At 40.0% G+C, this 20,285-nt stretch overlaps 1 long non-coding RNA gene across 2 annotated transcripts; it reads left to right on the top strand.

Moving 5' to 3' along the window:
- Positions 1-6,828: 6,828 nt before the first annotated feature.
- LOC120566308 lies at positions 6,829-12,425 on the top strand. Of its 2 annotated transcripts, XR_005640371.1 has the most exons (3): positions 6,829-6,848; positions 10,037-10,195; positions 11,400-12,425. It is a non-coding gene; the product is annotated as an uncharacterized LOC120566308 (long non-coding RNA). The 2 variants fall into 2 exon arrangements; XR_005640370.1 differs by lacking the exon at positions 6,829-6,848 and having other exon boundaries at positions 9,819-10,195.
- The last annotated feature ends 7,860 nt before the right edge of the window (positions 12,426-20,285 follow it).

Below are 20,285 nucleotides of genomic sequence, written 5' to 3'. Positions count from 1 at the left end.
CAGCTATGTTTTCGTACAGTGTTTTGGATGTTTTTTAACTAAACAGTACGGCAATCATGCTAATGAATACAATTATTTTTTCAGCAGACAACAGTTACAACACGATAGAGAGCCGAAGTCCCGCCCCTTCCAGTGGACCTCATGGGACCTTAACTCAGAAAAAATATGAACGGTAGTGAACGGGGAGAAGAAAATTATTTTTTGATCCCGTTTGAATTCAGCCATGGATTACATATATGATGTTCATCAATTTAAAACATAATTTCTCAACCGAAGAAAGTCTCAGTTAGCCGTAGGTTTGTCATATGACCTCTTAGTTTAGTGTGAGACCACTCAGTGAACTACAGCTCCCAGTGAACTACAGCTCCCAGTGAACTACAGCTCCCAGTGAACTACATCTCCCGTCTCACACAATCTACCTCACTAAGCTAGCTTAGCTCTGTTAAACAACACATGTAACGTTATAAGTGTTTTCAGCAGATAAGCAAAAGAACAACCAAGATCCTCTGCTCATTAGAGTAACGTTACATCCCCGGTACGATACACACACACACACACACACACACACACACACACACACACTCTCTCACACACACACACACACACACACACACACACACAGGTACAATACACACAGACATCGTAGCTTCAGCAAGACGTCATCCATGGCACATTGAAGTGTGTAGTCTTTCTAATTACGTATTTTCACAGTCTTATACTTCAACAGTTTAACAATAAACGGAGACTTTCTTCGGTTGAAAAATAATGTTTTAAATTGATGAACATTATATTTGTAATCCATGGCTCAATTCAAACGGGATCAAAAAATAATTATTATCTCTCCATTGACTCTCGTTCATATTTTTTCCGAATTAAGGTCCCATGGACCGGAAGTAGAAGGGCGGGACGTCGTCTCTCTATTGAGCTAGCAAAGCAGTTTTGTGTTTATATGTGCGAGCGGAGTTTATTCAGTTTGGGAAATCCCTGTAGTCTCTAAGCTACAGGTCTGGCTGACTAAATAGGGAGGGACCCATCTGCTAGCGATAGGGGCCGAGACTGAGAGCGCTACATGGAGCTACATGGATAAATATGCACCAAACAAGCCACTTTGAAATTTTGCTCTTCTCATGAATACAAAAGTTGGGAGACCCTCCCCTGTAGACTAAAAGAAATTGGATGACCCTCCCATCAACAAAGAATAAAAACACATGACCCTCCCCTATTTTCCTCCGGTGGTCCATTCCATAAATACCGAACAGTCCCTAAGCACAGTTCTGTAAGAGGATAAGAAGTGTATTTCTAAAGATATCTTCTACTCAGTGTTCATCAAAATGTGTAAAATGTATTCCAGAGGACATTTTTGCTCAGTGTACCCACACACATTGCTGTACAGTATCCAGCTATACCCCACAGCCCACTGAAACAGTATAGATGGAATCAAGTCTGTTATCCCCCTCCCTATTCAGGAGTTATACAACTGACCTTAACTAATGATTTCTGGTAACCCCAGGTAAATGTCACCAGGGGAATGGACTTCTTTTACTGGCAGCCAGATCCATATGTGTGTCAAATGTCAGGAAAGGTACAGACGTGGGCATACATGTACATGTGTGTGTGTGTGTGTGTGTGTGTGTGTGTGTGTGTGTGTGTGTGTGTGTGTGTGTGCGGTGTGTGTCTGCGTGCAGACAGTGACCTCCTGCAGCCCTGAGCTGAAAGCGCATCCTCAGCAGAACCGCAAAAACGGCGTGAGAAGCCGAGTCTGCAGAATGCTTATAGTTTACACACACATACAGGCTCAAGATTTAGAGCATTAAATAAAACACACACACACACAGGGGTACACATGCCCGCCTGCGTACACACAAAATACAACATTCATACTGCAGAGTGCCTATGTTTTACCCTTTCTCAGCAACATTTACCTCTGTTTTATTTCAGGTGATAAAGCCCACTGATATAACTCAAGGGGGCCAACAGTAGGACAGCATGTAAATGCAGCCATGAAAATGAAAACTTGGCTTCTGCAGAATTTCAACTGCCCCCATAAGAATCAAGGTGCTCTGCAACAAGGAGATATATAACTACTGCTCTTCTCAGTAAGCCTCTGCCAGCTTGGTTATGCAAAATGCATGCAAATGGACGGTAGTTATTTAAAAAAAATAGTGCTAATTGAGTGTTAACACAACTGCTGTTGACTCATCGTTTTGACCTTGATTATGGCGAAATGTAATGACGCATTTGTGGTTGATGCAGAATCATCAAATACTCTTTATGAGAATTGGCCCCATGGTTCAAGATGACTAATTTAATGTATATTCCTTTTTAAAATTGTAATGTCTTAGTGGGACTGTGGTTACGAACTCATGCTATGTAAGTTGAGACAGTGGTACCAAGGTCTCATTCAAGTCAATGTCCTACATAACCTCATAACATTTCTCAGGCAGAGTAGTAATAAATTCTGTGTCTCCATAGATGACGGGAGAAGTAACAGCTGTCTTAAGTCGATGCTGTCGCCCACGACAGGTAAATACATATGTCGTATTTAATATCTCCAGATCAATACAGTGTGGATACTTACTTTTTTTTGTGTAGAAGCAGAGAAATACGCCGTTTCAACGAGGTGCTCTGACGATTGTAGGCCATCCAGAAGCTTTTTTAATCCATCACGGAATTACAGTGTTTTAACACATTCTGTCTGTGCTGAGGTTTTTGGGTTAAGCATCTGTGTTTACAGCGCCCACAATATCTTAGTTTTCATTGAAGGTTCAGCTGAACTTAACGCCTCCAGCATGAGTTTAAATACACCTTCAGGAAGAGAGGAACTTCACAAGTTGGGATGGCACCGCACTGTACTGTGTAATCCTAATTTCTCCTCAATTGAGATTTCATTAAATGCTTCTGTGTAAGTCATCAAAGGTCAAAGCATTTTGGTATGGACCATATGACTTTGGCCATTTGCATGCAGCGTGTGAGGTTCAGGTGTCTCGAGGACTCATTGTTTGTTTCCTGCAGCATATGTCACTTTGCCAACTTGAAATGTAAAACCATGCAGCCGATGAGCTCATAAAAGCCCGCTCCCACAGGTGTTCTATAAAGTTGTTGTTGCAGAGGCTGAGTGTTTTATACCAGGAGGTAACCTTCCATCAAGACACTAACAGTCCCGCTGAGATTCACAAGGACGAGGAGGGCACGAGAGGAGCCAATAAACGCTGTCTTATCTTCAGGTGAATGCTCAAATAAAATCTGCTCAGCTGCATAGATTTTGTGATTTCATGAGGTCATGACCTGTGTGTTTACACCTTTAAAAATTGGTTATATATCCCAGATTGGTGATAGGGTCCTATATTTAAAGTACCAAATTATCTGAGCAGATTATGAGGGGCTTGGTAATACATCCATCTTTCACTGTAACCCCTGGCTACAGGATTTATTAAATCAACCACTCAGTCACATAATGACACAGCCCAATAAAGCTTATCAAGCCCATTTAATGCACGGACCAGCAGGAGGTGTAACTAGCAGATTTTGTCTTATCCTTCTGACACCCTCTAACCTCATGGCTGACCTGCTGCATAATGAGAGAGGACAGTTTAACAACGGGAGACGGCCCTGCCATGGTGACCACATGACATTACCAGCTTTATTTAGATCAATTCATCGGTCACATTTATAGAGGGAGGAATTAAACGTGACACTCACTTTAAATCCAGATTTTTAACTAAAGGTTGGAGAGTGAACTGGGTGGACAAGGAGTCTCCAGAAGGGTCAAAGGTTTTAATATTTGACAATTTAGTGATGGCAATGGATACATTTCTGGAGGAAATGTATCCCATGTTCCCTTCAGCTCTATTAAGCGTTTAAGGAACTTTAAACTATGTTTCCCTCATGGAGACCAAAACAGAGAGTGTATATTGCACTGAAATTCAACTCAATATGACTCAAAATGACTGCTAATGTGGCTCAGTGTCTGCTGAATGTGTAAACAGTGAACGTTCAGTAGCCATATCAAATTTAGCTTCACGGGCAATACTTGTTAGTAGATTATATTTAATCATTGGTCTTTTAACGGGATTTAAGACAAATACAGCCGGCCTTCAAAATGACTTTTTGTCCAGTGTCATTGCATTCAAAGTTTGCATTCAAAGTTCAAATTCAAAAACAAAGATGTCCTTGGTTAACTTTTCGATTGCTGCCATTAAACCATTCAATTACCAAACGCTAAAATGTTAATGTTTCTCCTTCCTCTGATATGAAAATAGGCGCTCCCATAAAAGGATATGTGCTTAGGCAGGAGGGATTCATCTCCTGTGGAAAATGGCCTCGTATTCTTTAATTCATCTGTCAGACTAATTGTCTACCAAGACAGCCAGGAGCATAATGCATCAAACAATGTTGTCCCGGCACAACATTAGTTTGGTAAGTCCAACAGAGAAAGCAAAATAAAAGTCACAATTCACATTGATAGCGATATCAATTGTGTCCTTCCCAAAATGTAAAGCTCATTTGCGGGAGATTACAGTTGCAGTGCATGTTGTTTTATCACCGGGGTTGTTAAGATGAAAACAAGAAGAAAAAAAAGAAAATATTACATCTGACAATCATCTGTCTTTCAGTGAAAGCTAATCTAATAGAGTCTGAAGACAAATGTGTTTGTGAATAAAACTAGTTAAGCCTAACACACAAGATGAAAATTCTTCTTTTATTTTGAAGGTGGCCATTATATCACAAAAACTTGCATCAATGTTTGTGCCAAAATGAGAGGTTTTGTTTCTCAGTTGATGAGTCCTCCATCCAAGTGCTACTTTAGCATCTGCATTGCCCCCCCATTACACACCGCACAGACATGCACACAAACACTCGCACACACAAATTGCATCCAGAAAATTACATCACTTCCCTGCCGTTGTCTGAAAATTACATCTGTCCCTCACCATTCCACCAATCACTCCCCAGGTCTCTTTTTTCCCCCTCTCTGCTCCTCTCTTTCGCTTTGCCTCACTATTTTAGGCTTTTCCTTCCACTTTAACTCGGCCCTAAATTGCCAGGCCTGAATTGCCCTATGAACAGCGTGGGGTGGACAGGCCGGCAGGAGGTGTGTGTGAATGTGTGTCTCTGTGTTATCACCATCTCTTTTCATTTTCCTCTCCAAGTGGTGCTGTCAGGAGCCAAACAAGATATCACTCTCCGCCCTCTCCCCGACAGAAAGACAACACAACATAGAGGAAATGGAATAAAAAAAATAAGAACAAAAGGTAAACAAAATGGTTGACCTTCCAGACTCCGGTACCTACGCCCAGGGCCGGCGATTGCTATAGGCGGGCGACCAAGGCGATTGCCTAGGGCGTCAAATGTGTTGAGGACGCCGTGTCGCCCTTAGGTTTACTTCCCATTAATAATCGAAAAGAACAACAAGCGAAATAAAACGTGTTTATTAAACATGACCATCCTAGGGCGCCCCCTCAGCCACACGTTTACTTGTCAACCTTTCATTACACAACGTTTCCAGTCTACGGGTCAGACTCAGACACACGGAGCTCTGGAGCAGACCTGTCGCTTAGTGTCCACTCTCGCTGTAAAAATAGAGACGAGCAGCGGCACAGACACTAGGGGCGTCGGACCGGGGGTAAACCCAATACTGATTACCAGGGCCAAGGGGAGAGAGGGCCCTTGAAAAGTCTGGAATATATTTTATTTTACCTGGATATTTTTATTTCATAATAAAATTTCATAATGCATATCAGATCAAATGTAAAGTTAGTGTATTGGCTGAATAACTTGGTTGATTGACTGACTACATTTTCTATACAAAAAAAACTAGCTAAGGTCTCAATCACCCCTAGCTAATGCGCCAAATGGTTTAGTCCATCTGCACGCATTTTGTTTATGTTAGTTCAGTTGAGCGTCTGGTGGAGCGCAAACTTCTGCTGTAGAAATGTCTTTCTCAAAGAAAGTCAAATCATGCTACCAAAAAGAAAGGAAAGACAGGAGGAGGAGAGAAAACAGAATGAGGGGAAACAATTGGTAACTGACTTCTTTTCAAAGAAAGGTGAGCACAAACTAGAAAACCAAATCCATGGTGCTAAACTGCTTGAATATCTCCGTGACTGTTAGTGCTAAAAACGGACTGAGACAACCTATTGAAAGAGCAGAACATACACTTTCAAATGATAATTTGGTTATACATGTAATCTGAGGTAAAATAAATAAACTACACTAACAACGCTGTTTACATCCAATTGTAATAGCCTATTTAAAACATGTTTAATTTCAAATGAATAGGCAATATAATGTCTATAATTAGCAATAATAGCACTGTAACCCTTTGATGTAAATTTACAGCTAAAATCTCACAGTATCTTACTGTTTTAATGTTATACAGGATCATACTGTAAGTGGCAATGCATTCTGGGAGAAAATAATGATATTACAGCACCATCACCAGAATGTTGCAGATTACAGGGATTTACTGTTAATCGCAGTGCATCTCGGGAAAATAAAGAAAAAAGCGGGAATTACACTTTGAATTTGAACATATTTATTTTTCTGACCAGTCTATTTTAAGACATGCAGCACATTTCACTGTTGCTACTCTTTCCAAATTATGCTTTAAGGGAAAAAAGTGTGATTAGCAGCTAATAATTAGTGAGAAAATATTTAGTATAACAGGACTATATCTTACAGCAAAGAGTGTGTCTATTATTTGTATGTGTATTCGGTGGGGGGGAGGGGGAAGAACTTTTTCTCACGGTGACTGGTTCGCGCGATGCGGTGATCTTCATCATTCAGTCTCTGAAGGAAAACGCATGGACAGTAGCGCGCATCAAGAGGCGCGATTTTTCAACATTCATGTAAGTTTCAAAATCTTTTTATTTGCCTGCATGCCTTGAAATGTTATTAAGGATAGTTTTATCGATTTATTTGTTGTCAGATATGGCAGCAGATCACTCAGTAACATTAACGTTACGCTAGCTAGCTAGCTAGCTAGTAAAGTTAAGCATCAGTTAATGTTGGCTAACGTTAGCTGACAGGCCGGTCACTAACGTTACCACTAGCTAACACAATTAGTTATCGTTAGAAGATTTCCTCAAGGGCGCCTAACGTTAGACTGTACAGACATTTTGGAGCGTGATCTTTAAAAATAAAACAAAAAAATCCTCAACACTGCTGAATCTCATATTTGCTCTTTTTTTTCTTCTTAAACTAAAGTTACTGTAACCTTACAGACTTTTTTGTGTTCTCATATTTACTCCTAAAACTATAACTTTAGCTAGATAACGGACTTTTTGTGCAAAAGAAGAGAACGTTATAATATTGACGTGTCTCTATCTATTTTCGGACGGTTTCATTGTCAATTTTGTGGCTTCATCTTTGTAATTTTTTTTATACTTTAGGCGGACTTTTTTTGCTAATGAACATTGTTTAGTCATATTTGCTTAGTTTTACTTCTAAACGTAGCTATAACTTATAGACTTTTTTTGTGCAAACGAAGATATAATATTGACGTGTTTCTATTCTCAAACGGTTTTATTGTCAATTTTGTGGCTTCATATTTGTAATTTTTTTTCAAAAAAAATTTGGCGGACTTTTTTTGTTAACGAACATTTGAAACTGTTCTATTGTAAACTCAGTGGCTTCATATTTGCTCCTTTTCCCATCTAAAACTAACTTTAGTTAACAGGCATTTTTTTCTTCTTTTTTTGTATTTGTTGGATAAAGCCACAATGCCTAATATTTTGTTTTATATTTCTAGTCACCAAAGTCTAATTCTACCATAGCCATACGCAGGGGTTACATTGGGCCGGGGATCCGGGGCTCAGCCGCGGCACATACCATCTAAATATGTCACATACAATTTGATGAAAGTGATGCTTTTGACAACATGATATTGCTGCCCAGAACTGCAGACAATTCACCACTGCGGGTCAACTACATAACGCCAACGTGTCTACGTTGGTAGGATTAACAGATAAAATGCCTTCTCCTTTTTTCTCAGCTGTTGCTACTGTCATAAGCTGCACTGTCTCTTCATGTGGCACATTATGTTTGGCACATTGTATGGGTCACTTCTTATATCATAACAAGGTAATACAGTGTGTAATCATTAGTGATGACTGATTAACAGTAATGTAAATGCTAAATGCCCTAATACCTGTTGATACTACAACAATGCAGAGTATAGTATAGGCTCTTAAAGCCCATGTTGCAAGTTAACCACCACTGTTGATTAATAGGTACATATAGCACTCAATATATGTATATCATTGTTAAAAATGTCTCCAAATAGTGTTAAAGGCCAGTTTTTGTCAGGTTTTTGTCGTTTTTGGTATTAGTGTTTTTTTTTCGCAATTCGGTGATGACGTCACATTGGGGAGATGTGTATCAGCCTAGTACTAGAACTATGGGGACTGACTGGGATGAGGAAGAGGGTTTTTTACTGTCCGTGAATAGCACCAAGTGAAAGTCAATGTTTTATTTATATCTAGTGACAGTGATCATGTCGTTAGTTCAGATAAGTACCGCTAAACTTATCTAGATCTAGAAAATACAAGGCATCATGCTAGCTATGTACTAACTTGCCAGTCCCACCTGTGAAATCCCCCCGATGGTTGTAAACACATAGATATGATTGATATCATGATTACATATCTCACGTTTTGATGGTAGCCTACTAGCTCCAGTAACAACATATTTGCCTGGTGTTTATTTATTACTTGGACGGGGATGCTGTTCAGCTTCTTACAAGTTTAGACAGCTAGCTAACGCCACTGACGCTAACGTTGCGCCAACAGCATTAGCCTAGCCGGCTAGGTAAATATTACGACTGCCTTCGAGTTTCCTTATATGTTCGTCGCGCGTTGTCAACATAAGACTTGTGGCGTTAGTGCTCCTTTTGTACCATAACTTTATTGAATGAAACCTTAAACTTCGCTCCTACGAGATGGTTTTTGTTAGTTAGTTAGTTACACACAAAGCTAACTGGCTATAGTTAGCCTGTACGTATGCTAGCGGACATTAGCTAACGTTGCATAGCCAGCAAGCACATCCATGTGTCTCCATTTCAAACATCGCTGCAGATTGACTGCTTTTAACAGCAGAGGTTGATTGTGGGCAACATACTGTCGCGGTTAGCTCCCCGAAACTACTGCCGATTGCCGAAGTTGCTGGCTGGCTACGCAACGTTAGCTAATCCCGCTAGCATACGTACAGGCTAACTATAGCCAGTTAGCTTTGTGTGTAATGTTACAAAAAAAACAACTATTTCGTTGGAGCGAAGCTTAATATTTCATTCAATAAAAGTATGATACAAAAGGAGCACTAACGCCACATGTCTTGTGTTGACAACGTGGACGCAGCTCCGAAGGCAGTTGTAATACCGGTATTTAACTAGCAGTCTAAGCTAACGCTGTTGCGCTAACGTTAGCAAACGTCGGCGTATCGTTAGCTAGCTGTTTAAACTTGTGAAAAGCCGAATAGCATCCCCGTCCAAGCTGCCTTTCACTTAATATTCACATAATAAAGACACATTGACTCGGTCGAGACCAAAAGCCATATTTTGCCAGATCAGTGGCAGCAACCGTGACCGGGACAGTGAACCGAGACGGGGCTTTCGCATATCGTCTCCCCAACGTGACGTCATGCAATGCATTGTGGGGGAAAGACAAACCGCTGTAAAATAGTACCTACTTTTTCGTGTTATATTCTGTTTTGTGATACCTAACAACATCAAATACATGAATACCAGTTTAAATGTTTATTACCAACAAGCAATTACCACAAATTCGTTGGAAAATTAAACTTGCAACATGGGCTTTAACATTACAGTTTTGCACATATCATGTAAGACTCAATTTCTCGGCATACCCCCGGACCCCCCTAGGGAGAGCACCCTCACATAACAAATCGCAATTTAACCCCTGGCCATACATATGAAGACATACAATCAAATTGTGTGGATATAAATAAATTCAGATCAAATTAATTTGAACAGTGAAATCATATTGTTGCCATTTCTATTAACTATTCATATTTTTTTCAGGTCCAGCTTTGCTCAGCGGTGGTTTGTGAGCGTGGAGGGCTAGGTTGTCAGTGAGGGAGTGTCCTTTGTGCTGGGGCTTGCTGGTCTAATGTCAACTTTCTACAACTTTAACCTGCAATACCAGGACTATGCTGCATGGTCGTTGGAGTTCATTCAGAGGTAGGAGATTTCCCACACATATTACACACCTGGATTGACTTTTTATTGATTAAGTTCTCCGAGATTAGAATTTCAGTAGCTAAAGCTGCTGATGTACTACAAGCATATACATTTACTAAAATGTAAAAAAATAATAAAAATACTTAGGGGTTTGACGTCATTTCGCGACACCAAATCTGGATCGGGTGAAACCAAACCAAAACTATAGGTCTGCTTGTGCACAGCTCATTTGGTGTACAATGTGCAGCACACAATAGGCTGTAAGTACCTATCGTCACCCGTCACGCTGTAGCAGCAGCTCTGTACTAGAGATGCACCGATTGACCGGCTGGTGACCTGCCGAATTGGGCGATTTGCACGTGATCGGCCCGGTCGCGGTGTGAAGCGCGTGTCCGCTCTATTCTCCGACATGCACTCTCACTCTCTTTGTTATTTATATATTATTGTATAGCCATTACCTGTTTTCCCTGCTAATAAATCACATATTTTTAGTTGAATATTGGATGTGAAAAGAAGGAAATGGTTCTAACATTTACTAACTTTAGATGTGTGTGGATTACCCACACCAGGAGTAATTATATAGTTCTATTTTATAGTGATCCATTATCTGTTCAAAACATGTTCTATAAAAGAAAAGATAGAAAATAAATATTTGCGTGTGCTTTAAAGTGGTTAGAATTAGTTTTTATCGGAATCGCCTAAAATTGGTATCGGCAGATCAAACTCAATGAAAAATCGGAATCGGCCTAGAAAGTTGTAATCGGTGCATCTCTAGTAACTACCTACCATTAAGCAGCATTGTTACATTTTGTGAAAATTCAAAATAATAGAATGTTTTTTCTCATTCAAGTTTTCTAAAATAATACTGTAAAAACACAGCTCTAATGTTCATGAAATATTCTCCACAAATGCAGGAGGAAAAAAGTCTACTTAATAATTGTATTAGGCTTTAAAATATGTTTTCCAGAAATGACATATGGAGATTTCTTAATTATTGGTAACTGTATTTATTTCCTTTGGAATGTGTACTTATACATTGGTATAAATATTATACTGTTTTTAAACCTGTTTAGTAGCTGAATACTACTTGTATAAGAAAAACACAAATTAAGGTGTAGCTCCTTTAACACTGAAAGACTATATGTTCTCCAAAATTAACCGTTTCTTCACTAACCTATAGCATTTGTGTTACATTGTCATTTAGAATCTGCATGGGGATTAATCCTGAGAGAGGATCAAAGGCATACAGTGGACAGGCACCCAGCAGAAAAACTGGAAAGATGGTCCAGAAGAAACCATCAACAGTGAACCTGCATGTCTGCACCCTAATCAGGAAGCTCAACGACTTCAAGTGGGACTTTGTTTGATCTTCTCTCATAGCATTGTATTGTTTAGGTGCAGATACCATTTGTCAATTATCAATGAACAATATATGCCGATAAATACTGATCGATTTTGTGTTGTTTAGTTTAGTTATTGCAGCTGATAGAGCTGTATTATTGTATTGGCCAGTTTCCCTGTTTGCAGTGTATTGGGATCGTGACCGGCTATATAATGGTGTGTGACTCCATGGAGCTCAACAGGGACTTCTCACTTTTTTTTTTACGGTGGTTCCAGAAGTGTTTCATTGACATTTCAAAAATTGCTCATATATAGGTTTAACCCTGGAACTGAGCCAACCAGCTACAAGATGAGTTACTAGTTTTGGTGATTATGAAACATTTGATTCAGCACTAAAAAACATTTTGAAAACAAGTTACAATACTGTGTAGAGAAACTATCATAGATGTTCAATGGTAGAGGCTCGCTCTAGCCGTTCACGGTTTTGTGGATACGGTAAACGTGTCTATGGTAACGAGTTGGGCCAATCAGAGACATTACTGTTACACTTAGGATTGTGGGTAGTGTAATTTCTCTCCATAAGATCACACATAAAACATGTTTTTCTTAATGCAAGTTTGATTTCATACGGACCTCTTGCTTTTACAACCTTTTAGCTCGGGGTCAGTCTGCCTCGGATGATTTAGATTGCTAATGATAGACACATTTTCTATTGTATGCAGACGAGTGCGTATGTTGGATGTCACGAACACGCCGCAAAACGGGTGTTAACTTTTTCTGCTACGGCATTGATACAGTTCACAAAACTGCAAACTGCTGTACCTTTCTTTAAACGTGCTGTATACTCACATGATATTTACTATACAGTATAAATAAAGAGTTAATTAGATTTTGAATCTTGCCTTTTTTCATTGTTATTTAGGACTGATTATTTATTGCAGTCTTCCCTAAGGTAGAATTTAAAGCTGCAGAATTTCTTTTTCTGCATCAGTATTCTGAGATTTTTATAATAGTATTACTTTATGCTGCCAACACAAGTGTATAAATGTAAAACAAATTAAATAATACATTTATTTACAGTAAATAAAAAAAGACATGAACATAAAAGGATATTTTAGATTTACAGTGTAATATTGGCGAAGTAGCTGCCAGTAAAATACAGTAAATTAAAATAATACAGTAAGAAACTGTATGTCTATTTACAGTAAAATACCTTAAATTTAAAATACAGTATGCCTACTGTAAATAAACAGTAGTTTACTGGCGAAGCTGCTGCCAGTATATTACTGTAAATTCAAATACAGTTAGTAACTGTATACCTGTTTACAGTTAAGTACTGTAGTTTTAAAATACAGTACTTAACTGTATACCTGTTTACAGTTAAGTACTGTAGTTTTAAAATACAGTATGCCTACTGTAAATAAACAGTAATTTACTGGCGAAGCTGCTGCCAGTATATTACTGTAAATTTACAGTAAAAACTTTTACAGTGAGGCTAATCAGTGTCATAGGTAGCTTGGTAGATACATATCATGTCAACATTATAGTTATGTCAGATTTAGTAGAAGAAGATGTTAACATTGTGAAACACATGGCCCTCAGTTTCAGAAACTGTCCCACCAGGGAGTGGAGTAACAACAGACCCCTCATCCTCCTCTTTGGATTTGAGACAAGGTGAGCTTATATCAAAATTAAAGCAAACCATGTTTAGCCATTTTGACTGAAAGGTGTTAAGTAACACCAACATCTTAGTGTTTTATTATATTAGGTTACAATTAGGATAAGAGATTAATATCAGATGTATCCTTCATAGAGAAAGATGATAGAGAACATCTGATTGAGGAGGATGGGAGTGTACAGCCACTTCCCTAAACTGTCTCATTCAGAGACCAGCGTCCCAAACAAGGCTCTGTGTCTGTCAGGAGGTCTGAGATCTACCGTATCAACAGAGCAATCACGTAATGCACAGCAGACTATGGTGCAGGTGGATTATTTTCTGAAATAGAGTGACTTTATTCTTGTAATAGCTTATTGTATTATCACTTTATTTTTCTCAAAATATCACGACTCCTCCAAACCTCAGAGAACACAGATGAGATATACTGTATTTTGAATGTGCACAAAGTTTTGAACATGAGCAGAAATCTTGCTCAAACACATCTAAAATATTACAGTCCAGGGGTTTATTAATTCATTAAAATGAATTCATGTGTCATTCAGTTGAATCATTTTAATATGCACATTTAAGGAGGTTACTTCCTCAACAAAAGAAGCAAAAGTGGGAAGAGTAAATGATGCCTAGGCTACATGTGTTGTGACTCAGATATAATTAGAAAAGTCGATCTACAGGAGAATAAATAGTTGAAAGCAATACAGAATGTCTGAGAGCCATACTGCAAAATATTCCATTATGTTTTTATATTTGGATTGTAATCTATGTTTCCCTTTAGATAAAGGTGTTTCCAGTATAAATTGTTTCAGAAAAAGGTAAACAAAAATAAGTGCATACAAATTCACCAGAATGTAGGAAATGAAGTATTTAATGCTAAAAATTTTCAGGGGGTGGACCCCCAGACCCCCCCCCCATCATAAGTCACCATGCACACAAATCTGGAAACAGGGCTGTGTGTCTTGATGAAGTTCAGGACCTTATTAACCCTTGTGTGGTGTTCATATTTTTGTGTTCGCAGGTCTGGTGGACCCACCACATTATTAGGCTTTTAAATCAATACAGCCATAACAATTTTTGTAAAAATACTTAACAGATGTTTACTTTAGCTCAATTACCAATGATATATACATCATTTATGGTTCATATTTGCCATTTACCCCTGTGAGATCACATTTATGATCATATGATAATTTTTGGTTTTTGTGAGAAAACAAGGCAATTCAATTATAAAAAAGGTTAAAAAACACAGACATACACAGAGACCCACAGACACATAGACACACACACAGACACACACACAGACACACACACACACACACAGCAGACACACAATACAATACAATACACAATACATTCGGGTCCATTAGACCTGAACACCTCATATGTAATAGTTCTGTCAGGTCCATTAAGTCAAGAACACACATGACAATAAAAATGATTTAGGAAATTTTTATTGAATAAATTGCATTTCAGTTAATAAATTCTGAATTAAATTTTGGCGGTATGGCTCTGTTCAGGGAGTCCTCTGACCTTTCATGAGCACCATGAAATAGCAGAGAGTCAGAGGACAGCAGCAGCATCAGGGAACGCTCACACAGTTTAGGACTGTGTGAGCTGAACTATTCCCCCACATGAACAGAGCAGCAACAACGACATAGAAGCAAATGCCACGTTATACACGACAAGGAGGAGCTGGGGAGGTGGCGGGCGGCAGAGAAGCGAGCAGCAAGCAGGTAGGAGCAAACTGAATCTGCTTTAAATAGGGCGCCCTGTTTGAGTGTAGCCATTAAGCAGCGAGGGGTGTTGACCAGCTGATGCGCTACTCCAGATCAGTTGATGCAGCTCAGCTGGAGCAGATCAGCTGATGACCGTGTTGTTGGCCAATAGCGTTAGCAGCGTCTTGACTACCTGGCCTGCCAGAACTGACACTGACGCTCAATTTATGTGTAGGGGGGTGTACTGAGTGCAGTCATTGAAAATAAGTTATTTTTTATGTTCATCACAGAAAATGAGCCAAGGCCAATGAGTTTGAATTAGAAGAAATAATTAAATAGCATAATTTTTCTTTTAGCAAACACTGAAAACGGGTCCCACAGACCCGAACACCATACAAGGGTTAAAGAGAATTTGCATGCATGTGTAAATGCAGGCACACTCACAAAAGAAAAGCGACCTCCTGATCGATAGAATGCAAAACCGATTTTACCTTGTCATAGTTGAAAAAGGACAGTTCGGTGGGTAAATAGGACATACATAGAAGCTCAAAATCCCATTGACACCCCTTTCCTCTGCAAATCTCTCAACGAGCCACCGAGATGACGTCAACTCGGCGGCTCCTCCTCATTTGGCTTTAGTCTCTCTCTTTGTCACGCCCCAACATTTACACAGGCTACACAACTGACCTGAGATCAGGTAGTCTTCTGAATCTAGGTCGCCAGATCTCTGCTATTCCATTACAAAATTCACTTCTGAAACTTTTTTATGCGAGAAATCAACTATGTAAAGCTCAAATATGGGCCGTTTTACGAAAATGGATGGCTAATTGCAATGTAATTGCAGCCGGTGCTGCCTGCTACATCGGACTACCAAACGCTGCTGCCCTGACAGAGCTCCAGGGCCTGCAGCTCGCTGTTCTCCCTCCCCTCTTCCTGCTAAATGGCCAATGTGTGACTGAGAGCGCGGTCAGCGAGCTTGTTACACCCGAAATCTCTTACCACAGGTTCCAGTTAATCTTATAATGGACATGTGTGTTGAGTTATTTAAACAAACGATCGGGGAAATAAATTGGTAGAGCCCGCGGTGAGCTGGAGTCCATCAATGAGAGCTAGCTAGCCTCCTCCTAACGAGATCTCTGAAATTCACAAAAATGCATTAAATTGAAATCGGACAAGTGTTAGCTAAGCTTTGTAAGACCTTTTGGTAGCTGTGATATACATGCCGTGACAAAATTCAAAGTGTAAATATACCATAGTTATGCTGAAAGTGTAGCTAGCTAGCCGCGATCTTTTCCCATTGTATTGAATGGGACACATAGCTAGCTAGTTGCTCCTCCTAACAAGACCCCTCATGTTCACAAAAATGCCTTAAATTGAAATCGGACACTGTTAGCTTTGTAAGACCTTGGGGTAGCTGTGATATAAGTGCCGTGACGAAATTCAAACTGTAAATATATTGTAATGGCCGACAGGATGCCATTGTGTTGACTGTTCTGCACGGCAGTGCAAAGCATCATGGGACTAGGTTATTAGTGTTGTTTAAGTGTTTAGTTTAAGTGGGTAAATGATGTTCTGTTAGTGCTTTTGTTATGCATTTACATTACCTAGGTTTTATACCTGATAATGTGCTCATGTTTATCTACATTACCTTTGTTACATTTGTTACCATGACTGAAACACTGGGTTAGGTTGATGACCTCTGTGTATCGCGTGTGTGTAGCGGTTGAATAAACTTCGACAGAGTTCTGTATCTCTGGCTCTTCAACTTCTTCCACGTAGCTCGCTACAATATTATAGATATGCCAGCAGCCGCCCAGCTCCGCGGAGCCCCGTAGTGCAGTATCCACAAAGGGTGACTTTGCGCTGGGTATGGAGCCCAGCAGGCTGCCGCTTTCTCGTCAGACTGTGTGGAGCTCCTAAAGTCCGACACGTCTTACCAAATTTGCAATTAGCCATACATTTTTCGTAAAACTGAAATATGAGACCTACTGTCTCATCTCCAATGTGTGTGTATGGGCATTCGCATTCGCTCAACCAATATTCATGAGCGTACCATTTTTGGAAGAAAAGCTCTTGTTACAAATAGGGCCAAAACACAGGGTTATAAGGGCCAATAAAATATCAACCAGGCCATTTTCAGCCCAACCAATGTTACATACCCTATTAGGAGACCTTAAGGGACAGTGTGAAATACCCTATATAATCATTCTATCACCCCTTTAACCTTTCTCAAAATGATTCTGTAATTGTACATTTCCAATTTTGCCAGTATCCATAAAAGAAACTTTCCTTCTCAGTTTGGTTTCACTCTTTGTCCACGGATATATATGCCAAGCTCAAATAACCTGCCTTCTCTTTATTTCAAGGTAACTTTCTAAATATGACAACCTCTGACTTTTAACGGTTGTGGTTTGTATTTATTGCTTAAATAAACCAGCGGTCAAGGAGGAAGTCACTGCCAACACTGTGAATCAGTGTGTTTAGTCCTTCCTGCAGCCTCACACCGCACAAACAGCCATATGCATTAAAGGCACCACTGACTTGTGTTCTAATAACTCCATCAACTGTAAATCTAAAGCCACCTACAGTCATGCTGAGAGATGAATCAGGCACAGCATTTCTCCAATTATAAAACGTCATCTTGCTCAGTCTCGTTTGTCAGGGTAGGAAGCTCGGTCATAAAAGTGTGTGATTCAAGCCGATTGCTAGTGAGAATCTGGGCTTGTAACAGCTTCCATTCAGCAACAGGGAAGGCTAAATGAGGGCCAAATGATGCACAAGCGGATTCACAGAGCCTTGTCTCACTTGGGAGCCAACACGGAGAGAGTGTATTTTGAGTGAGCAACCATTGTCCAATATAAATACCTCACAAAGAACATGCCTTGCATTGTTTTGATAAAAAAAAACATAAACCGGCAAGCTGGTGCCTTTAATGAACGTACAGTACAGCCTGTACAGACACTGCTGTAAAGTATTCTGTGCTGACCTTTTCCGAGAAGTTATAAAAAAGCCATTGCGAGTAAAGCATGATAGGTTTGTCAAAGAGGCAGCAGTGTTGGCATGTGTATTTTGGGAACAATGGGTTTGGAGACCTCTGAGTGTCACCAGGAGGTTAGAAAATCAGGAGCTCTAGTACCACAAACAGCTTGAGTGGTGTAATTTCATGCTCAGAGTAAATAAAAACATTTCTGAAATCAGCAACACCATCTACTAATGTTTGTGACTTGGCATCTAGCGCACTATTTGTAGATGAGCAAACACTCGCCATGCAACATCCCTGGAATAGTAAGAGCCATTGAATGAGCTCTTCTGTTCTACTCTGTGTTTATAGGCGCACAAAAAGCATGGTGCTGGGGTGATCACATGAAAGTCTGGGGACATTTGTAATGACCCTGAGAGTATTCTGGTCATGCATTCAAATATAAACTCCTTTCATCCTCCTATTCTCTGCCAACTTACAAATACACACATAGGCCTACACACACACACACACACACACACAGATGTGTAAGTGTGTGCTTTCCGCAGCCGTCCGAAGCATGTCCATCTCTGTAACTCAGCATGCAGAGGTTTCTTTAGGGTTAACCTGCTCGTTACTCCAAGTGTTGTTAGCCAACGAACGCACACACCAATTCTTCAGAGCCAATCACTCCTGGTTGTTAGCAGAGTACTTCAAGTCTGGGAGTTTGTTAACTCTACAGTGTATGCTTTACATGTGTGTTTTTTTATTTCATGTGAGGTGGGGGGAAGAAACACCAATCTGTGTGTCTGTGTGGGTGCACTTTACATCTGCAGTCCGCCGCTTGTACCATTGTCCATCTGTAATTCTATCTGCCTGTGCCTGGCCATTTCTAGCAGCCCATCGTCTCCCTGCAGCAGACGATGTGTGTGCGTACGTGCAGACTGCCTAATCTGTTGCTGCAGAGCTACGGCTGGGGGACTGCAGAGGATATCCTTTATCAGACTGATTAGAGAGGAGGAGAGGAGCGATGGACGGTGGGAGGGAGAAAAGAAGGATAGGAGGGGGGTAGAGCCTTCTCAGGTAAACACACCCCAGGCACTGTTTGATCCCAACATTTAAACACACGCGCGCTCAAAGCCGCAATCCAATTATTCTCCACAAAATGCTGCTTTCAACAAGCTCTAACCCCATTTAGGAGGTCTCCTCACCCAAAGGATCCTTTTTAATAAACAGCAGCAAACAAGTGTTGACCAAAAGGCAGCAAACCATTGCTCTGCGCTTTCTCTTTTAACTACTTAATTAATCAAGTACTTTGGCTATAATGACCCGAAGTCCATTCTTCAAAGTAACTATTTACAAGTGAAAGTGTAAAAGAGAGGACTAGCTTGGGAAGCTTAAAGAGAGACCTAGGGATATTGTAGCAAATAAACACTGCAGCTTGCTAGTCTTTTGTATAATGATGATATGGAGTGTGAGGAAATGCACTTCAGCTGCCCAGGTGCTCACCCACCTACAAAAACATGCTAACATCATAATCACAATTCACACGAGCGTCCGACTCGATGTAAAAACAATTCCTTTTTAACCTCCCTCTTTTTCATGTGAATAAATAGCATCCATTGAGACCAGACCAGAGGGAGAGCCAGCTCTCATTTCCATAAACACTTACTGTTCAATACACAGAGAGTGCGCAGGCTGAAGTAGATTGACTCTCATGTACCCATCCTATTAAACATTTATTAAACATAGTTAAAGCAGAGATTGGGTCTCATTGTAAGAAAACACAGTTAAAAAGCCATATCGAGAAACTGGAATAGACATTTAAAAAATAAAGATAGCAAGTGCATTTTCGAAAAGTGGAGGGAATTGAATAGATATGTTGACAAGTAGAAAATAGCAGTAGTGCTCAGACCTCTCCATTTTCCTCTCTATATTTTTTCCTTTTATGCCCTTTGCTCGCCAACGGCTTTCCTGTAAACCATGAAGCCAGGGCCAGAGGCCAGTCATCATCTTGTCGTGAGCACCGATAACTTCCGTACTGCTTCCTTGTTGGGGTGGGAAGGGTCAAGAAGTCAGCCGGAGTCAGAAACGGAGAGGAAGCTGTATAGCTGGAGCTGTGCTATATTGATGGCATTGACATATGTTGCAGACTGTGATTTGAATTCTCAAATCCTCATTATAGCCTGAGCCTGTCTGAAGACAGCATTATTAACATAGTGAGAGGCACACATGCCCCCATGAATACTAAAGTCCTGTTTGCCTTCAGTGGAGGATTTGCTCCCAAATCGATTAGGAAAATATGTACTCTGCATCAGTATGAGTTTGAGAACTTGGCATTATTGAAGTTAAGTCAGTGTTTTTCACTTACTAAGCACATTAGAAAAAATGTTAAACTCAAGG

Source organism: Perca fluviatilis, chromosome 10 (genome assembly GCF_010015445.1).
Source record: "Perca fluviatilis chromosome 10, GENO_Pfluv_1.0, whole genome shotgun sequence".
Lineage (NCBI taxonomy): Eukaryota > Metazoa > Chordata > Actinopteri > Perciformes > Percidae > Perca > Perca fluviatilis.
This window is presented reverse-complemented; position numbering and strand designations above follow the sequence as displayed.